This window comes from Rattus rattus, chromosome 1 (assembly GCF_011064425.1).
Source record: "Rattus rattus isolate New Zealand chromosome 1, Rrattus_CSIRO_v1, whole genome shotgun sequence".
NCBI lineage: Eukaryota > Metazoa > Chordata > Mammalia > Rodentia > Muridae > Rattus > Rattus rattus.
In genome coordinates, this window is record NC_046154.1 from 187036636 (window position 1) to 187055817 (window position 19182).

The 19182-nt window shown below is 37.4% G+C and overlaps 1 protein-coding gene across 2 annotated transcripts in view; it reads right to left on the reverse strand.

Moving 5' to 3' along the window:
* Positions 1–16610, reverse strand: part of Syt1 (synaptotagmin 1) — a 340885-nt gene extending 324275 nt beyond the window's left edge. For both annotated transcript variants that reach the window (XM_032912229.1, XM_032912219.1), the window contains exon 1: positions 16524–16610. The gene's annotated coding sequence lies outside the window, so the exon portion shown is untranslated. The remainder of the gene's footprint in view (positions 1–16523) is intronic.
* Positions 16611–19182: the final 2572 nt, after the last annotated feature.

Here is a 19182-nt window from a genome sequence, read left to right on the forward strand (position 1 = left end):
TTTCTATTTATCCGCTTATAATTTATTGAATAAGTATGACAATGAGATAATTCAATTCTATTCAGTTTTTCTATTTTTGTGTCTCCCAAAGTGGAACATGCAGTTTTTAAAAGGAGATAAAAATAAAAATGATTCTTTCACTGAGGTTCTGAACTCCCATCAAAATATCGAGTTAGCATAGATTCTGGGAAAGAACACTGAGCACCAGAAAATAGTTTGATCACCCGACAATACCTACAGTTCACATTTATTATGTATTCATTCCCAGACATGGTTATATATTTCTGTGTTAACATTACTAATCCTGCCGGTGTTATTTAGTAGGAACCGTTCTATACATAAAGGGCGGACTTTTCATAGTTTATTAATCTAGAACACTAATAAATTAAAACAGCATCCACAAATATAACACCGCCAAAGGAAAACATGTAACTATCATTTGTTCTAACATAGGAATCCGGGTTAAAAAACATAAAAGAATAAGCGGTAAAATGCGTGTATCTGAATCAGTTCAGCCAACAGTATTCTAATGTAGCCTTCATGTCTTACGACATAAGTGGTGTTATATAGTTTGCGTGGCCTAAAACATAGAGAAACTGTCACGTGATTTCTTTCCTTGACTTCTTAGGTCCTTCTCCTTTGTAAGGCTCTGCAGCCCTTCTGGAACCTTCACCTGTTAGCGCCTCCCTTGCATCACTCACTGCAGTTTACAGAGGAACGTCTGCTGTCTCCGTGCTTTCCTCTGCAAACACATTAATTCATTGCAACAACTCACCAATAAACTATAATTATGGACAGCCTTTTATTTACTAAAATCTGTAGCTTTGGATTTACAGTTTTCTTTGGACTGAAAATTCAGGAAGGGGTCTCAATTGCTCTGCATTCATTTCTTCTCTTTGGCAAGAATAGGCACGGATCTTAGGTGACGTTAATATTTATGAGTCAAGTCTTTACATTTGATTTTGTAGATCATGAAAGAGCACTGGAATGATAAGTAAATTAAAGAAATAGTGTTTTTCCTGTTAGCGTTCTTCTCTTTAGCCCAGGAAAGAGAAGCCCTGGGGAATTTTCATATAACATAAGATTAATGCTTTCTCGCACTCTCTCTCTCTCTCTCTCTCTCTCTCTCTCTCTCACACACACACACACACACACACACACACACACACACGTACGGATATGTGCACACATGTACACATTTCCTAACCACATTTAGACTGTGACTCTAAATGAGAAATTTTGGGTTAATTTGCAGAGAGGAATTCTATTATTGGACCTTAATTGAAATGAAAATTAGTTTCTAGAAGATGATATTATATCATTAAGGGAAGACATATTTATTTTTGTTTTTGTTTTTTTTCATTTGCAAATGGTAGGAAGTTCTGTTATCTTGCATAAACACCAGGGTGTGAGGTATTATTGGTATCTTTCCATTTCTTATATATTATCTCTTTTATATAGCGTTCCTCATAGAAAGCTCTTTAGAACCTTACTTTGTTGATGAAAATAAATTGCATTTAGAATTCCTCCTTGGTTTCTTAATATGTGGCACTAAATATGCCAGTGTGAAAAATTTTGTTTTTGTCAAATAAAAGCACACGGTACTAGCATATGAAAGAGAGAGATATTATCATTCCAGGCTTCAAGGAACTCATTAAAATGTATGTAAGCAGGAGTGAGTAAACAATACATAGAAGATAACCCAGTGGTCTAGTGAAAATTCGACAATAATAATATTAGACACAAAGAAGAGTGAGAATTATCTTCCTTAACAATCATCTGATTAAATAGTAGCTCTTTTTATATGGCTTCTGATTTTTTTCCTAATAAAATTTTCATAAAAAATTAGCAATCTAAATCCTAACTTGGAATTCCATGGTTAGTTTTTGGATTCTTTGAAGTATTGTTGATGTTTGGGTCTGTAGAGTCTCAAGGAACACTGGTGTTTGTGGGGGAGAAAAAGACATAGATATTGAGAAATTAAAAGTACTTCAGTCCGTTTAGTAAGCTCAAAAGAAATACTTTATAAGCATTTGGTGTTTGAGTTCTATAAGCATGAGTGGTATGGAGGGGTCCTCACAGTTATGAGGATAAATCCATGGCTCCTTTTCCTACAAAATTACTACTGGTGGGTGCCATACCCTGTGCTTATTTTTCCTTGTCGCGTGTCTTTGTCATGTGTAGACCTACATAATTGCAAGTGGGTATGTGTGTCCGTGTGCATGGAGGCCTGAATTTGGTTCTTGTCAGCTTGTTCTCAGTATCCCTTGGCTTAGCCTTCTGACATTGGAATTAAAAGTGGGGCACTGTGGCAACTGGACATCTATATTTATAGCTCTCTATATATCTATATATCTATATGCCTTTCAGATCAGAACTTGGGTCTTTTTGCTTGCATGCCAAGCACTAACTGTTCAGCCCCCTCCCCACTCCAAAGTAGTGTTTTAAAAGAAAAATGTTATACATGGAAAGTAACTCCAGAGGACAACTTCGTACTCCTGAGGTCTGGAAGGATTTATCCACTTCACATATGTGAGCAATCGATCCCTAGAGTCTTATTTCAACTTCTGTCACCAAAGGATTAGGCCCAATTATAATTAATTCTTTAATAACGAAATTGATATCCTCTTCACACATTTAAGCCAGATACTAGATTACAGTACACTCTAAAACATGCTTCGGAGTAATTATGACCTAATTAATTATTTTAGACAGCTTTGGAAAGTTTGACTTACTAATCGGACTCTCCAAAACAAAGCCCAGGGCAGACTTCATTCTACTTGGCAAAAGACCCAAGTGGAAGTTGATTTCATGGTGCTATTGTGCACAGCTGGGTTTGACAAGTGTGTTTGGTTTCACCGAACAATCAAAGGTTATATGTAGTCTGGTAGTTTGCAATTTAACTCAGATTATCTGGGGACCTCTGAATGCTTTCTGCTTCCTTCCTGGTTTGCTATCTGGATACATACTTGGAGAAGAAAAAGCACAGAGACAACATTGCTAAATGTGTGTGATGAAGTCTGAAATGTATACGAAATTCACCCATGATCTTGTGATCACCAAGTTTCCGATGAAATGCATCTTTACCTAATTCAGTTGGGAGCACAACTTTGCTGCGGGTATGTCTGGGAGCATATAGGGGTAAGCATGGACTCCTTGAATGCAGTTGCACAGGTGACACCTATGGTGTACACTGTGCACATGGGCCTGACTTTGTGTGTATGGTCTATCTACCCAAGGCCTTTATGCAGCCCAATTCATTAAGATGAAATATTTCTGTTTCCATCTTGTCAAAATGTGCTTTACTCTTTTGGGATTTTTACCACTTTCATCTAGGGCACTAAGTTTGGTTCCTGTCTCCTCTTAAACTTTATATTTTTCAATTTTCTGCTCATTATCAATTAAACCATGATAATGAAAGAGAAAATTAAAGTGAACTTGCACAATGTCTTCAATGGCCCCGATTTAATAAAGATGAATAATAGTTCTTTCTCAGTGCATTATTTTTATTGTCTTAGTTTCTTCTCCTATCGATAAAACTACCTACCCAAATCAACTTAAAAGGACAGAGGACTTAGCTTGGCTCACTGCTTTACGTTATAACCCATCACTGCATGGGAACTCAAGGTGGCAGGAGATTGAAGCCTGTCTCATTCATTATCAGGAAGTACAAAGAGTTGGCTCTTAGCTTTGTTCTCTACTTCTCCATTGTGTACATGTCAGGATTCACGTCCATAGAATGATCCTGCCCAACAATTAAGGTGGGTAATTCCATACCTAGTAACCTAATAAAAAAGTCTCTCAAAACCATGTGTGGAAGTTAAATAATTTCTTAAAGCTATAACTGGAGGTTATCTTCTACCTGCTTCTCGATTCTGTCAGGTTGACCATTTATAACCATGGTACTTTCCTATGAATGTCAAATGATAGTTGGGAATACATGTTGTTAAAATTAAATGTAATTGCTGGGAATTGATAATGATGATTTTTAAGAAACTCAAATAAATATTCAAAATCACTCTTGATGTTTTGTTATGGTTGTTTTTATTCTCCTCCTTACACTGTTATCTCACTGACTACAATGCTACCTGGTGCTACTGAGTGCTTACATGACTTCACATGTCAGAGGTACAGGAAGGAAAAAACAATATTGTTTTTATTGAGTATTTTCTCTACCCACAAAGTTTTGGCCAGAATTTTGATCAAGTAAAGTAAGGAAGTTGCATGATGTATGCACTGGCCCTGAGTTTTTAGTTTTTAAATGGTATATGAATCCCTTAAGTTCCCATACTTTATTATTATTATTATTATTATTATTATTATTATTATTATTATTATTTCCAGAATTTTCTTAGGAGAGAAGAGGTGTGACCCAGAAAAAAATGGCAAGACAGGAATTAAATTTCCCTGTATCTGGGCTAGGAATGAATATTAAATGTTGTGTTTGTGCATGCATGCAAGTGTGTGTGTATGTGTGTGTGTGTGTGTGTGTGTGTGTGTGTGTGAGAGAGAGAGAGAGAGAGAGAGAGAGAGAGAGAGGAGAGAAAGGAGGAGAGAGAGGAAAGGGTGTGTGTGTGTGTGTGTGTTTGTATGTATTAGTATTTTGTAATACTGGTGTGATTATCTGGATTAGGACTACAGATTTGCTAGTGTAACTAACCTTATGGAGAATATATAGACATTTACAAACATATACTTTCATGGTTGATTTGGTTTACTTACAGATATTTCAATTTAGTAATAAGTATATTTCTGCATTCGCTTGCTTCATCTGTTCACTGGAAAGACGTGTGAATTCTAAGTTTCGTTGGCTAAGTGTACACAGAGGCTTCCCCTCATATATGAAGATATTGTACTGATAAGAAAAATGAACTTTCAAATGAGCAGAGAGAAGATGTGTAAGACCTAACCTTTGTGTAGTACTGAAATTATTTTCTTCATCTGTATTGATATGCTTATTCTGTCAAAATTCTGTCAAAAACAACAATAAGACTTTGAAAAGGGGGCTGGAGAGATGGCTCAGAGGTTAAGAGCACTGGCTGCTTTTCCAGAGGACCGGGGTTCAGTTCCCAGCACCCACAATGGCTGCTCACAGCTCTCGGTAACTCCTGTTCCAGGGGATCTGACATGCTCGCACATGAAGTCAAACACCAGTGTACTTAAGGTAATTGAAGAAATATTTATGACAGGCTTAATATTCCCATTTTTAATGTGCATCTCTGGCCCTCATCCCTTCTCCTCCCTCTCAGTCTTTTCCATGCCCCTCACTCCTCTATTCTCTATTTCATTCTGTCATACCTGGCTCCTTCCTGCCAACGGTCTTTGAGTGGCTATACTACAGAGTCCCAACTTACATGGTTGGCAAGAATCATCCCTAAGCTTTATTTTCAACTGGCTACATGTTCACTGGAGACTGCACGTGAGATGATTCATGCTGCCCCCATGCAAGACATCCCATAGGGAAGAAAGGAGAGGAGAAACCCATAGCATCTAGCAGAGAAGGTCAGAACAGGAAAAGTAAGGACAGAGAAGAAGTTGAAGCTCTGGTGGTATAACATCATGGTGCCGTTGGCAACAGAGAAGGTGGTTCCTGGGTAGGATGCAGAAGACAAAACACATATTTCTTCTTCATGTGTTTTGCTGCCGCCCTTAATTTAAGCTTACAACCCTTTGGCTTAGTTCCTAATAGACATTTTAAAAGTCTAAATTACTTTAGAGATTATAATGTCATTGCTTTTGCGACTTACTGGTAACGAGAGAGTTTTTTATATATATATATTATATATGTATATATGTATATATATGTATATATACACACATACATATACACACATACACACAATCTATATCTATATATCTATATCTATATCTCTGTATATCTATATATCTATATCTATATGGCTAAATTTTTCTTACTGTTGCATAACACAACAAAATTTTCATTTCTCCTTCTATCCTCTTTCCTCATCATACACTTATGATTGCATTATTATTATTATACACGTATTATTATTTATTCCACACACTTATTATTGCATATGAATGGATGTATGCATCGAGTTAGAAGGTGATATGAAGACAGACTGCACTGGTTATCCAATCTTAAAGGGCAGAGATGGAATCTTGGCAGGAGAAAGCAGAAAACAATGAACACTTAAGTATTTCTTATATAGCTTATAGTGCCAAGAGAGAGTGGTTTCAAACACCATCATTTTTTTTTTGTTCAGGCAGCTATTGTCTGAATAAACATAATCCCACTCACTTTTCAAGGGTATAAACAAGGGTATGTTCCGTACTTGTCTCCTATTCTGATGAAATACAAACATAGACGATTAATAAAAAAGAAATGAAGCCATTATCACACATGATGCTAACTTAATTTACAATCCATGCTTGAAGCTATAGTCTAAGATGCTACTGTAAGAAGCATGGTAAAATACAATGTATAAACAACGGTTCTGTGAGACTGCCTGCGATCTGAACTCCATTTTGACCACTGAGGTAATGAAAAGTCAGCTGTGATTAGAAAGATAAAAGTGATCACTATTATCAAGAGAAATCCTTTAGCCTCCCCATACCTTTGTTTCTTCATCTATAAAATAAGGTGGGATGCTATCTAGCATGCTGTGTTGTCAAAATTATATACCAAATATAAAAATTGCTAAGAACAGGCTTGACAATGGTGGCTACAACAAACATAGTTTTGCAACTGTAAGTAAGACACATCATAATCTAATCATCTATCATTTTAGAAAAATCCCATAAAAAAACACTTCTTTTGAATTGTATGAGCCCAGTCAACACTTAAATTCAAGCTATCGGTAATCGAGGTGTGCAAACAAAGAGGAGAAAATGTACTTTGTACTTCCAATGTCTGTCACCATAGGGGAACGTAGAAGAATGATGTGCCAACTTCAAGAATAAGTGCCAAGTTGAAAAGTCTGTGAAAAAGGAAATAAGAGAAGAAAGCAAACGGGGAGAAAAACCTAGCTCTTTCATGGCAAGTGAAGGACAAGTGGGTGATTTTCAGAATGATAATAAGTACTCACCACCCCGAGACACAGGGCTGTTGCAACTTCGTGCACAGTGGGGGATTTTCTGTGCTCCTCAGGACCAGATTGTACATGCAAGTTATTTGTAACAGAACATTGAAAAGTCAATGAAGGCAAACCTGGCAGGCAGCTGCTGTCAGGAAGCATCGGAATCACTAGGACACTATTAGACTTGTCTTTCCCAAGCAAAACACAAAACCATCTTCACTGAAAGCATGAAATTTCCCCCACTACAGGAAAGCACCCAGGACGCAGGGTTTAGTGACTCATTCAATACATCAGAGGGTGATAATTCAACCTCATTGTGGGCTGTAGTGGTGAGAATCACCCAAGACAAGTTTCTAGACAAGATGCAAGGTCATACAGACACATAATGAAGAACAGAAACTAACAAAAGATTACTTCTCCTGAATTCATATAGTCTCCTTTACCATTCTTCTACTAAATAGAATGCTATACAGAAAATGAGTAATCTTTAAAATATATATTAAAACAGTTGTTGCTCACTGGGTACAAGTTAGCTTCAAGCCCCTCAGCCCCAATGTTCTTGTTACAGTTTAGCTCTAACCAGCATAGATCAGGCTGGACTCTGTTTTAAGTGACCCCATGCTGCCGAAAACAGTTTGTTTATTATTTCAGATTGTATCTTGCCCTGAAGGTCTCTATTTTATAACAAGCTTCTTTCTCTATTTTGAGGCTAGAGGTTGACTGCACCTAAGGGGGCATGCGGACAGCACCATCTGTCCAGCTCCACCCACAGGGCACGGATTGATGAATGACTTATCCCCGGGAGCAAGACAGGTGCCACTTTATGAACTTCCCAGCATGCATTGAGGGAATGCATGCCGGTATCACATCACATCAGGGAACCTAGCCTAAGAATTTACCAGACTCAACAGACCAAAGAAAGGGTAGAATTTTCTTCCGACAGTCCTAAGATACTTCAACTGGGCACAGCCTCAATGCGGATGCAGCCCGCTTAGCTGTAACTCTACCCATCCATCCCTTTACTGCTGTTTGAAACCTCATTCTCAAACCTGAGTCCTGATGTGGCCTGACTCAGAGCTACCGAGCTTTTCCAGTGTCCGTAGTTCCATTCCGTTCAAGGTTTCTTAACCAATGGACTCTCTAGTTGGCTCCTTCAGTCTCCCTGAAGTGCTCTAAAACTCCTTGCTTCTTTAACCCTTGGGTGTCATCTTCTTACCTACATATATGTATGTATACATACATATATTTATTTTGTGATATTAATGTAATTCCTGGGAGTTAGTATCAATAGTTGCAATTAGAAGAAAAAGATCCCATGTCCCCTTAGGCAAAATGTGTCAGGAAAATGACATTATCGGGCAGATTGGTGTCATTGAAACCACTCAATTTTGTGAACCTGTGCCGTTCAATAATTTCTGACATGGTGGAAAGACACCAATATATTCATTTGCGTTTTTTGTACAGTACAGGCACATCACAAACTATGTGCTTAATGAAACATTTTTAAACCATTAAAATAGAAAACCAGTATGGAAACATATCACAAAGGGTTGGGATGAGACGTTCTTTTGTTTTTAAAGACTTCCTGGCTTTAATTAAGCAAGCCCCACTGACTGCTTTCCAAAGTGCACACTCTCTCTATGCCATTGTCTTAGAGTCCATTTAAAATGGCCTTCCTTCCATTCTTCTGGAGTGGAAGGCAGTAGGTTGGTGAGACATTTGGACTAATGGAATAAGAACCTTTTGTTTGTCTTTTCCAAGTCTGACAGTTGTTAACTGTTAAAGTCCCTTAACCTTTCATATCTCCAGGTTCATTACTTATACATTTGTTACATTTTACAGAATAAAGGTAACATTTGTGAAGATGTATATATGTTATATGTTTTATGTCCAATGAATTCTAGCTATGAAAATATCATGAAGGGCACAAAGAATGCTTGTTGGAATATGAAGAGGAGGAATGAATTGGGCCATTTTCCTTGTATTCATTTAAGATTTGCCAGTAATCTTGAATGGCATCACATTGTGGGGAGATGATAAATCTTAGTAAAACTGAAAGAAAACTTGGTGGTAATACATTTACATTTCTGTTTTGAACCAACAGTTCCCTTACTACTCTATTTATTTTTAGAGAAATGTCAAATGGAATGTCTGTTTGTCTTTAAAAATCTAAGAAACCATCACTATATAAAAACAGACCATCGAATTTAGATTGGCTAATTCTATCTGAACAGTTAAAAGGTGTTATATTTGTGATTCAGAGATCCTAATTATCAAGCCAATTTTTTGTTATTTACTAATTGCCTATCTTGAACTATCTTTTCTGCCATTAATTCTAGAAGTGATGCTATAATGAGGTAGGAATCCTGCAAATTATGAATGCATTACACTTCTATATTTTAACCACATTCTTTATCGGAACTGGCAGAAGATTCTACTTTATATGGTGACATTTTAAAATTATAGTTTAAATAGATTAACAAAATATAATTATATGTACTGGAATATTAGGCCTTAGAAAAAAGACATCCCATTCCATACTCCTGCACGGATAAGACTTGCTACTATGCTAAGTGAGATAAGCTCGTGATCACAGGACAAATATGTGATTCTAATATTATAAAATAAAGAGAGTAGCCAAATTCACAGGAGCAGAAGGGAGCCTGGGAGTTCGCACTGGGTGGAGAATCACTGTTTAATGGTTCTGAAGTGATGGTGTTGGAAAATAAAGACTTTAGTGCGTATGGGTTTTGAACCATTGTGGTGGGTGCACAGCAATGTGGAGTTCATGCTACTGAACTGTATACCTAAGTATGCCTTAAAGGCAAAGTGTTCATTCTATGTGTTTCAGTACAATTAAAAATGTCTAAAATAAATTATGGATTCTTGTAATGCCAGAGATATGGCTTTGGAACATAGAAGGCTCAGCAATAGACTGTTTAGGGAATCCATTTATGTGGATTCAGCAAGGGAGAAATCAGGCATGAGAACATTTAATGAATGGGTGGTTATGACAGATCGGGGTTGAGCTGTTGTTCGTGGTTCAGACTCCAGTGACGATCTCTGTTGTTTCAGGATCAGGATCTGGTGTTGTTACAGAGCACACCAAGAGAAAGTCATCAAATTATCATTCCATTCTACACCAGCGAAAGTGTTTCTGGAACGCTCATGAGCTCGGGTTCTAGCTATTTTGCAGAATGGGATCTGTATCTGGCTCTAAATGTACCTGAGTGCTGCTTTGAGCAAGTCAGTTTGCACTTCAGTGTCTCATTGTCCCTTAGAAAAGTGGATGTGTGACAGTGTACCTCACAGGCATGCAATGACCCATGAAGGGCTGGGTAGGGAGTAAACGCTCAGTTACTAGCATCCTCTACTGTTTTAGTACGTTCTCAGGAGATTTATGCCCCCAGAAAATAGTTGGGCATAGTTATGTGTAATAGACTGACCCACCTATGATGGCACTTCCATAATTGTTCACACAAGTACAGAAGGAAGTACGGCCATGTCTCTTGGTCATTGCTTATGGGATTGTATTACCAAAGCCATATTGATTGTATTTGGGACCAGAGTAAAAGCTGCACATTAAAAATTGAAGATCATTTACCTGATCTGAGTTTTAAGCTCAGTCATGGGTTCAGTCATGTACTTTGTATTAAAATCTTATCTTACATATGAAAAGAATAGACTCTCCTGCTAGTCTATTATACCGTGATGAAAGTTTCTTCTGCTAACTTTGTAGATCTAATGAGATAATGCATTCATATTAAAATTAAGATCTTAAGGGATCCAAGGAGGAGGATTAGAGGAAAATGAAACAGTACCTTTAGGTGGGAGCATGCTCCCCAGGAGGTCACAGCCTTTCCTGTGCTGGTTGCTGTCCTAATATGCCCTCCAAAACTGTACTTAACTTTACTGAGCATACTATTTGATTTGACAGTTGTTGAAGAAGGGAGGCAAGAACAAATGCAAAGGATGATGGGAAATGGACACAGGGTATTTTTTTTTTTTTTTCATTTTCTCCACAACAGCTGTACCGGTCATTTTGACCTGGAGAAAATATGGCAAATGTAATGGTCATTTGAAAAGCAAACTACCACAAGGACAATGTGGGAAGAGTAGAATATCATGTGGGAAGCAGATTTACAGTGGGGGGCGGGAAGAGAAAGAACGAGCCCATGTGAGAAAGCAGCCCTAGTAACTTTTCAAATTTGGACCAGGTTAGAAGAACGGGGGAAAGAAAGATCTCTCCCTCAGTCTCACAGTCTCCATTACCCAGGCTAAAAATATTGTGTCTGGGTGTGACTGTGGAGTTTCACAGCTTTCCTGTGGGGCCATTCTGGGTAAATATCTATTTTACGAACCAAGAGATAGCATCTTAAAATGGATTTGTTGTGTAACTCTCTCACATGTTAAAGACTTCCCACTTCCTGACTCTCAGTCTTTTTCATTTGTCCATGGCTTTGCCTTTGATGAACCACATTGATAATTATTCATTTTCTATGTAGTTAGAAACTGGGTATATTCAGGATTACTTAATGGTGCAAAGTCATTTTTCTAGAATTAGGTCAACAGAAAGATTTCAGAGAAAAAAAGTTCATGGTCTCAAGCTACAGAAAATTCATAGACTATAACTTAGTGTCTCAAATGAGTTAGAAACCAATGTATTTTCAGCATTTGTTTGAAACAGTTTTTCCTTATCCTGAAGCAATTTGTATAAATTCATAAAAATAATCTTCGCAGGATTTGTGTGAAAATGAAAAATAAAATAAAGGCAAAACAAAGAATATATATTAACCACAAGACCAAGGGGCAAAAGTTGCCCAAATGTACAGTGGATCCTACGTGGACTTGTGTGTGTTTTGAAATAAAGAAAACATAAAGTTAAAATTCAAGGGAAAAATATAAAACATTTTCCATGAATTTATTTTCTGTTGAAGTGGAAGTTGTAATTTTTAAGGTTGGGGTGGACATATCTTTAGAGGCATAATAAGAGGGGGAAAGGGGTTATTATTAATAGCTGATACTGGTACTCTAAAAAGATTCTCACGGTATTGTGAAAAGAAAGACTAAAACAAGAGTCCCACTTAACTTGGGGATCAACGATTCCAACAAAGATAATTAATGAGGTACCAGAATGTTAAAATATGCAAATATTCTTTATCATAGGAGCACACGAATAAAAATAAGCAATTTTAGTATCTCATATCTAGTTTTGGTGGGAGGATACTTTTGTAGTTTTTACTGCAACTACCTGAAGGTCTGGTGTCTCTTGGAGGATCTGCTCTAAAGAAGAAAAGGGGGAGAGAGGGCCTGAGGAAGAGAAGAGGTGCTGCGGGGGCTGAGCAGAGTGGAGGGAAGGAAAATTTGGCCGAGATCTATTATATAAAAATAAAAAAAAGAAGAAACAAACCAAACAAACAAAGCTGCCCCGTGCTTTGGACTGCTCCCTCTGAACAATGGGACAGGCAAATTTATGTGTAGAATTTTCAAAGCAGTAATAATTTGGAGGTGAGAAGCAAAGTAAGCCTGTCTGGCACCCTTAGCTTCAGAGTGCCTGTTGATTTAGCTCACTTCTGGGCCTAGGAGACACTCAAAAGCTTTGAGCCTCCTCTGAATACTATGGAAGGGGCCACGCTGCACTTCCAGGTCAAATATCGACATTTGCTTTAGGGAGGAAGAGGAATTCAGCCAGCCTCTACCTCCCCTTCTTTCTTCCTTCATTGCTCCCTTCTCCTTTACCCCCTCCAGATGGGTAAAAGTTGTACAACTCTAAAAGAATGCTCCTTTGATACTTCCAAGGGAGAAGAGCACTTATAAAATTACTATTTACTGACGCTGTTGTATGAACATTTGCAATAGGCAGTTAACAAACACGCCTTGCTATTCTCCTATAAAACCTATAAAATGAAGGTTACTTTCGCTTTGGTAGAGGAGACCGAGGAGGTGTTTGTCCTCTGGGTTTGGAGACATGGAGCCAGCAAGTGGTAGAAATGGGACTTGAATTGCATAAGCATTGATAGTTACAATTCCGCCCAATCAAGAGCTGCAGCAGGCAGAGTAGTGAGTAGTCCTGAATGATAAAGGATCAAAACAGGTTATTCAGAGGCTGAGCCGTTCCCTTTAACCTCGGTGACTTTGAACTTTACACATACATTTTAAATCACAACGATCTCTGAAGGAGTTTCCTCCATGTATTTTTTTCCATAGCAACTCCTGAAGGTTTCTGAATCACGGAAGACTCAGAAGTTTTTCAAAACAAAAGAAAATACAAATGGAATCACCAATAAAAAACAAATAAACGTATGTTTCTAGAAACAGGCTAGATTGCTTTTTCAAGTAGTCATTATAAGAAGGAAATTCTAATGCAGAACGCGCTTACTGTACCACTCAAAGACAGCAGACCTGTGACTCAACGACCACAGGCACTCCGTGGAGGATCTCAGATAAGTAGAGGCATACAACATTGCCCTGGATAGCAGGCGAGTGAATGAGGCAGCTGGAATTTGAACCCAGAGAATGTCCCGAAGATAGTTAACTACAATAACATTGTCCAAGATAACTTCTCTGGTGTCTCAAAAAAAAAAAAAATACCTTGTATCAGGGACATATTCTTTTAGCTTTTTAAACCAAGGTCCCAAGGAAAGAAAACAAAAATCACAAATTACATTTTGATTTTTTTAAACTATTGAGTAAAATCATGAAGTAATTTGACTACTGTTTATAAGATGGGGATCTTGAAAAGATCATTTCTCACTACAAGTCAATAATAGAGCTGTTTGTTTTTTCCCTACTACTCCTACTGCATGCCATCATTTATAGAGAACAGAGAAACAACTTTGCCTTTGCAAGTTGTCTGTGCTGAGAGTGGTAACCTGAGAAGGGAAAAATAAAGACTGGTTTTTAACACTAACCCGAATCTATTTGCTTAAAAGGGAGCTTAACTTCGTGTAGTATTTAGTCCTCATTTTCATCATCTGTTTTACAGTCAAATGAAATAAATTCCATGTCTAGTAGAGCATCAACAACCAACAACACCAAAGGGATGGCTTGCCCCTCCTCCCCTTCCCTCCCCTTCCCCTCTCCTCTCTCCTCCCTTCTTTCCTCCCTCCCCTATTCCTATCCTCCTTGTCCTCGTCTGTTCTTTGTATTTCATCTATCCATCTATTCATCCACCATCACTCTCTAAATAAGTACTTTTAGTCAACATTACACATAGAAAAATAAGTTGGCTAATTAGATCAGAATCCTCAGTCCTGTTGCTAGATACAAGAGCTCAGGCAAAGCCTGCCTCCCCCTCCATGTATTAGAGGAAGCAATGCATAAAACGGGGAGTTTAGACTGAGCCCTTGTATGTTTCTCCTAGCTCTGTGGGACTATCACGCCACACCCCAGCTGCCACATGACGACTCTCAAACCCCACCCAGGCTTACAGTTTTGGTAACAGTGACATAAGACTTGTAATAATGAGAGATTGGACTCAATGAAACTTATGAGGATGATTTTCAAATAATATTTATTCACAGAGCAATTCGCAGAACAACATTTTGGTTAACATCTCCTTTCTAGGAGAGTCTTTCTTAGTAAAATGGAAGCTTCATGCTTCGTTTCCCGTCCCAGGAAAGTAAGGCCATTAATAAGAGTTGTGGAGAGAACATCAACTCCCATAAGTATTTAGTGAGATTTAGCAAATCTAGAATAATATGAATAGTTCCCAAGGAATGTGCCTGAGTGTCTGAATGATTTTTTGATGTTTCTTCTCTGTTATTATCATTATCTAGCATAATCAACGAGTGAGGACTATAATGTTCTTCAGAGTGTTACTGAGCACTCAGAGATAAGAGAGGGAAATTATTATTTAAAAACCATTTCAACAGCCCTTTATCTCTGAGTCCTCTTCTAATCACAAAACTTTTGTGAAATATAAATGCCATGTACTCCAAACTTTTTTCTAGTAATAGTTTAATTATCAGGTATTTCTTCCCCTTAAGCTATGAACTCTAAGACAGTGTTATAAAGGTTTGCATGACTCTCCTGTGCCAAAACTTTTATACTCGTCTTTTTAATTCTAATGTAACTAATCAGGACTTTCTTCTTCCTGATAGGATTAATTCAGTATGCATCAGGAACTGGCCAGTGTCTTTGTTTGCCTCTCATGCTTTAGTAGGTACACTGACGACTCTGACATAGCAGTTCTTTTAGAGACTAAAGTTTACATGAAATACACCTATCTTCTAACATTAGAATTCAGAGTATTTGTATCCATAAATATATTAATGTAAATTAATGGAAGAAATTACAAGTACAAAGCTATACACATTTATATTAGATTCAGGTTTTTTTTTTTATTGTTCATGTGGTTATCTCTGAGTGACTTAATCAACACTGGTTAAATTGAAGACACGCAAAAGCTGAGATGACAGCTGCCCCAAGTCTCAGCGATGCCCAAAGAAGGGGCACACGCTCTTTCTTGAAAACAAACTATCTTCTTCAGGATTATTCAAAATAAAGGAACAAGTCTCATTATAAGAATGTTAACCTTCCAAATTGTGCCTAATTAAATCCTACTGCAAACCACAACTGAAAACACAGGGAAGATTATTGATGAACTCGAGTAGTAGATTTAATAACTGTGCCTAACTAGAGAAAGTGAAAGTGGTCACTGATAACTTTCACAGTGAGGTCACAGCTAGGGATCTGAAAAATGATGACCTTCCTGTTTGGAGCTTTGGAGAACAATTTCCAGCTCTTTTTAAATCAACCATACTATTCATTTCATATGATGCAGGTCATTAGTGTGGATTCTGATGTTTTTATCTCTATCTACTGGTTTTGATATTCGCATATTCAAACTTTGTAGTTTGCATCTCAGTATGCTTTATGATGTCACCAATCTCCTACAAAATGATGACATCAAGATATACATAACGCTGGCTAATAAAAAGAGAAAATATTACTGCTATAAAGTCATAGCTAAAGAAGAAAATACATTTCACAGTTAAGTCTCGAGAAAACTGGAAGGAAGTAGAATAAGAGTAAACTAAAACATTTAACCCTCCTTATATTATTATTTTATATATTTCTGTTTAATGACAGTAAGTAAGCCAGCCATATTAACCTTTTAAGTTTTTCTAAAATGAATACATTTCTTTGCCTAAAAATAAGCTAATCACATTTGTGCTTATTACATTTTTGCAGTTCTTTCCTTTAGGAATGAGTTGATGTTACTCAAAAATATATGGAGTCAACCTAAATATTTCAGCAGCAGAGATGTTTCACACAGATTACCTGCCTATTTATCTAAGAGGATTAGAGGATAAATCGTTTCCAGTGGACTCCTGTGAATCGAAATTGAGTTCCAGAAGGCACTGCTTACTTGCTATTCTGCTTTCTAATCTTAAAAATTAGGAAGGAAAATATTTGTGCAAAAGATGATCTTATTCTGCAGAAGGCCATGTGTAATTATTTTGACATTAAAACACTTACTGTTCTGCAGGGTATTATGGAGTATTTGGGGGGTTTTTGTTCTTCTCAGAATCTTTCTTCAATCTAAAAAGAAAAAGGAATACATAAAAGAGTCACTGGAGATCCTCTTAAATAGGACATTAACTTTATTAATATTTCTCATCGCGATTCCTGCAATATGCCCATCTAAGTACAAACTATGGCATCATCACGAATATTTTGCATGCACAATATCATGCAGGAAAAATTAGAACTTTAAACGACTTAAGAGTTTGATCAGGACTACGGATAATTTATATAGTCATTTTGTAAAACATTGTTATACCATTATGCTCCTTGTAGAGTGTTTTAAAAATGAAAGTGAGAAAGGCTGAACTCAAATCTTAGATATTTTTCCTGGAGTTAGAGAACCTACAATATATCATGCCTGTTGTTCTACCTTTCAGACCTTAATAATGGTTTAGATGTCACCTAATCCTAGTATACCACATGGGCTACATCTATAAACACGCATGTATACAGATACATAAACCCATCAAACAGGATAAATGTGAGTACACATTAGTATATTGAATATACTGCACTTAAGTTAGTCTCTGAGAATAAGAATTTGAAGTTCTTTCCAAGTGTCAATATCAGAATTGCCTTGATTTAGTAAATGACGTAATGTGATCAAGAGCTTCTGACTTGGTCTGACAAGCTAGGAGCTCAGAAATGTAACTTTAACGGTACTGGGGAAAAGTACCTTCCACTCCATTTTCAGTTCTCAGAATGTGATGTTCAAAACCAACAAACAATAGCATATTTAAAAATAGGTTCTCCATAAGCACTCTGGTCTGTTCAACAGGATGAAGTAAATGTCATGGTGACAGCCTCTCCCGCTCCTGGCTCATGGAGGTGCTGAGTGGACCAGATCTGAAGTGACAGCTCTGCCTTCCAAGCCACACTCACTGCATCTGTCCAATCTCTGAGGGCTGCTTTCATTTCGTCTCTGCTTGAGACCCAACTGTTTTCCACTAGAATTCATGAGCTACCCTGATGTTAAAAATCACTTAGACTTACCCTGCCACCTCTTAACATATGATTTCAAGCCACAGTCCATTTATTGGACTGCCGTATTTTATTGATGTGAAACCTAAAACAAGATTCTGTGTGTATGCATGTAAAAATTACAGTGATGTGCAGCACTTTATAAGAAACTGGAAAACGTGATAGGAAAAAAAAAGTGCAGTCTGTCAACATACAAGAGAAGATTTGATGTTCTACGTACTTAGCGTTATTACTCACAGAGGGCCGGGCTTCCCTAAGGGATGCTGTGAAAGGATTAAACAGCTTTGGTGACTTATGCTCTCCACAGAGCTTTGGTTTCATTTTGATTTTATATGCATATCTGTCATAAGGATAAATGGGCAAGCTTTCTCTACTGTAGGGAACAAAAGACCGTTTTATACTAAACCCATGCTCCGCATGTGGGTGTATATAGTGTTTTTATGGTAGCCAATTGCAGTCTCTTTCATGTATAAATGCCTTCTCTTTAATCCACAGGGAAAATAAAACAGACACAGGCTGCATCATGGCTGTGGGCCGTTCATCCCTTATCTGCATGTTGGTGGAAGTGAGGCAGAGACAACTACTAGGTCCCCTCAGCTAATTTCTTGTATTGAGGCTTGTTTCTCTTAGGACTTGGCATGGGACTTAAAAAAATAATGTCTGTTTTTCTATGTTTATATATATTTTTTATAAAATGTTAAATACACTCAAATCCAACAAAACTGATGAGGTTTTATTGCTATTTCCATCTCTGTAGGCTTCACAAAGAGGAAAAGATGCTCTGAGATTGCTATTGGTAGATATGCAGATAGAGAGCAAGCTATCCACAACTTACAGCTCTTTCGATGCTGTACAAAATAAGCCAAACCGAAAAACACTTTAGACACCAGAAACACTGTAAATACTTTACTTGTTTGCCTTTTATTTAAACAGGCAGGGAACCATCCACAGTAATTTTTTTTATGTTGGAGATTTAAAAAGAGAAGCTCTAAATCTCTTTGAAATATGCTTATTTTCAATAATGACAATAATCAACACCGAGAGGCAAACTTTATTTTTTAGATATCTCAAGTCTTTGTTCTCATGCAGACACTTAACTAAGCATTCACTAACATGGCCTCCTGTTAGACACTCACATAGGCTTGGAGTGAGGGCACGATATGCAATCTTGCAAGGAGGCTATTTACAAGTGTTCCCTGTTCAGATCTACATCAGGCAACCCATGACCGAAGCTGGATCCCAAAGCTTCGCATGTCAAAACTGTAAAATGTTGACACACTCAAGGCCTTCCCTTTTGGACCTCGTCTGACAGAAATGCTAAAACTCGTGGCTAGGACATGTAAGGCTGAGCAGTAATGCTCTTAGCACAGATTTTTTTCCTAATCCTAAGGGATTTGGTTAGAAATCTTTTGGCTCACATTTGTATTCTTGGAAGAACAGGCAGCAAGTAGATATTGCTAGAAAACAGGGCATTATCCAGGTCATTATTGACTGAGTATATGTAAGCTTTTAGATACATAAATAAAAATTTTAAATAATAAAAACAAACAAACAACAAACAAACAAACAAACAAACAGAGAACATTGCATGACCAGATTAGGTTCAAGATCAAAGGCGGGGCTATGAGGA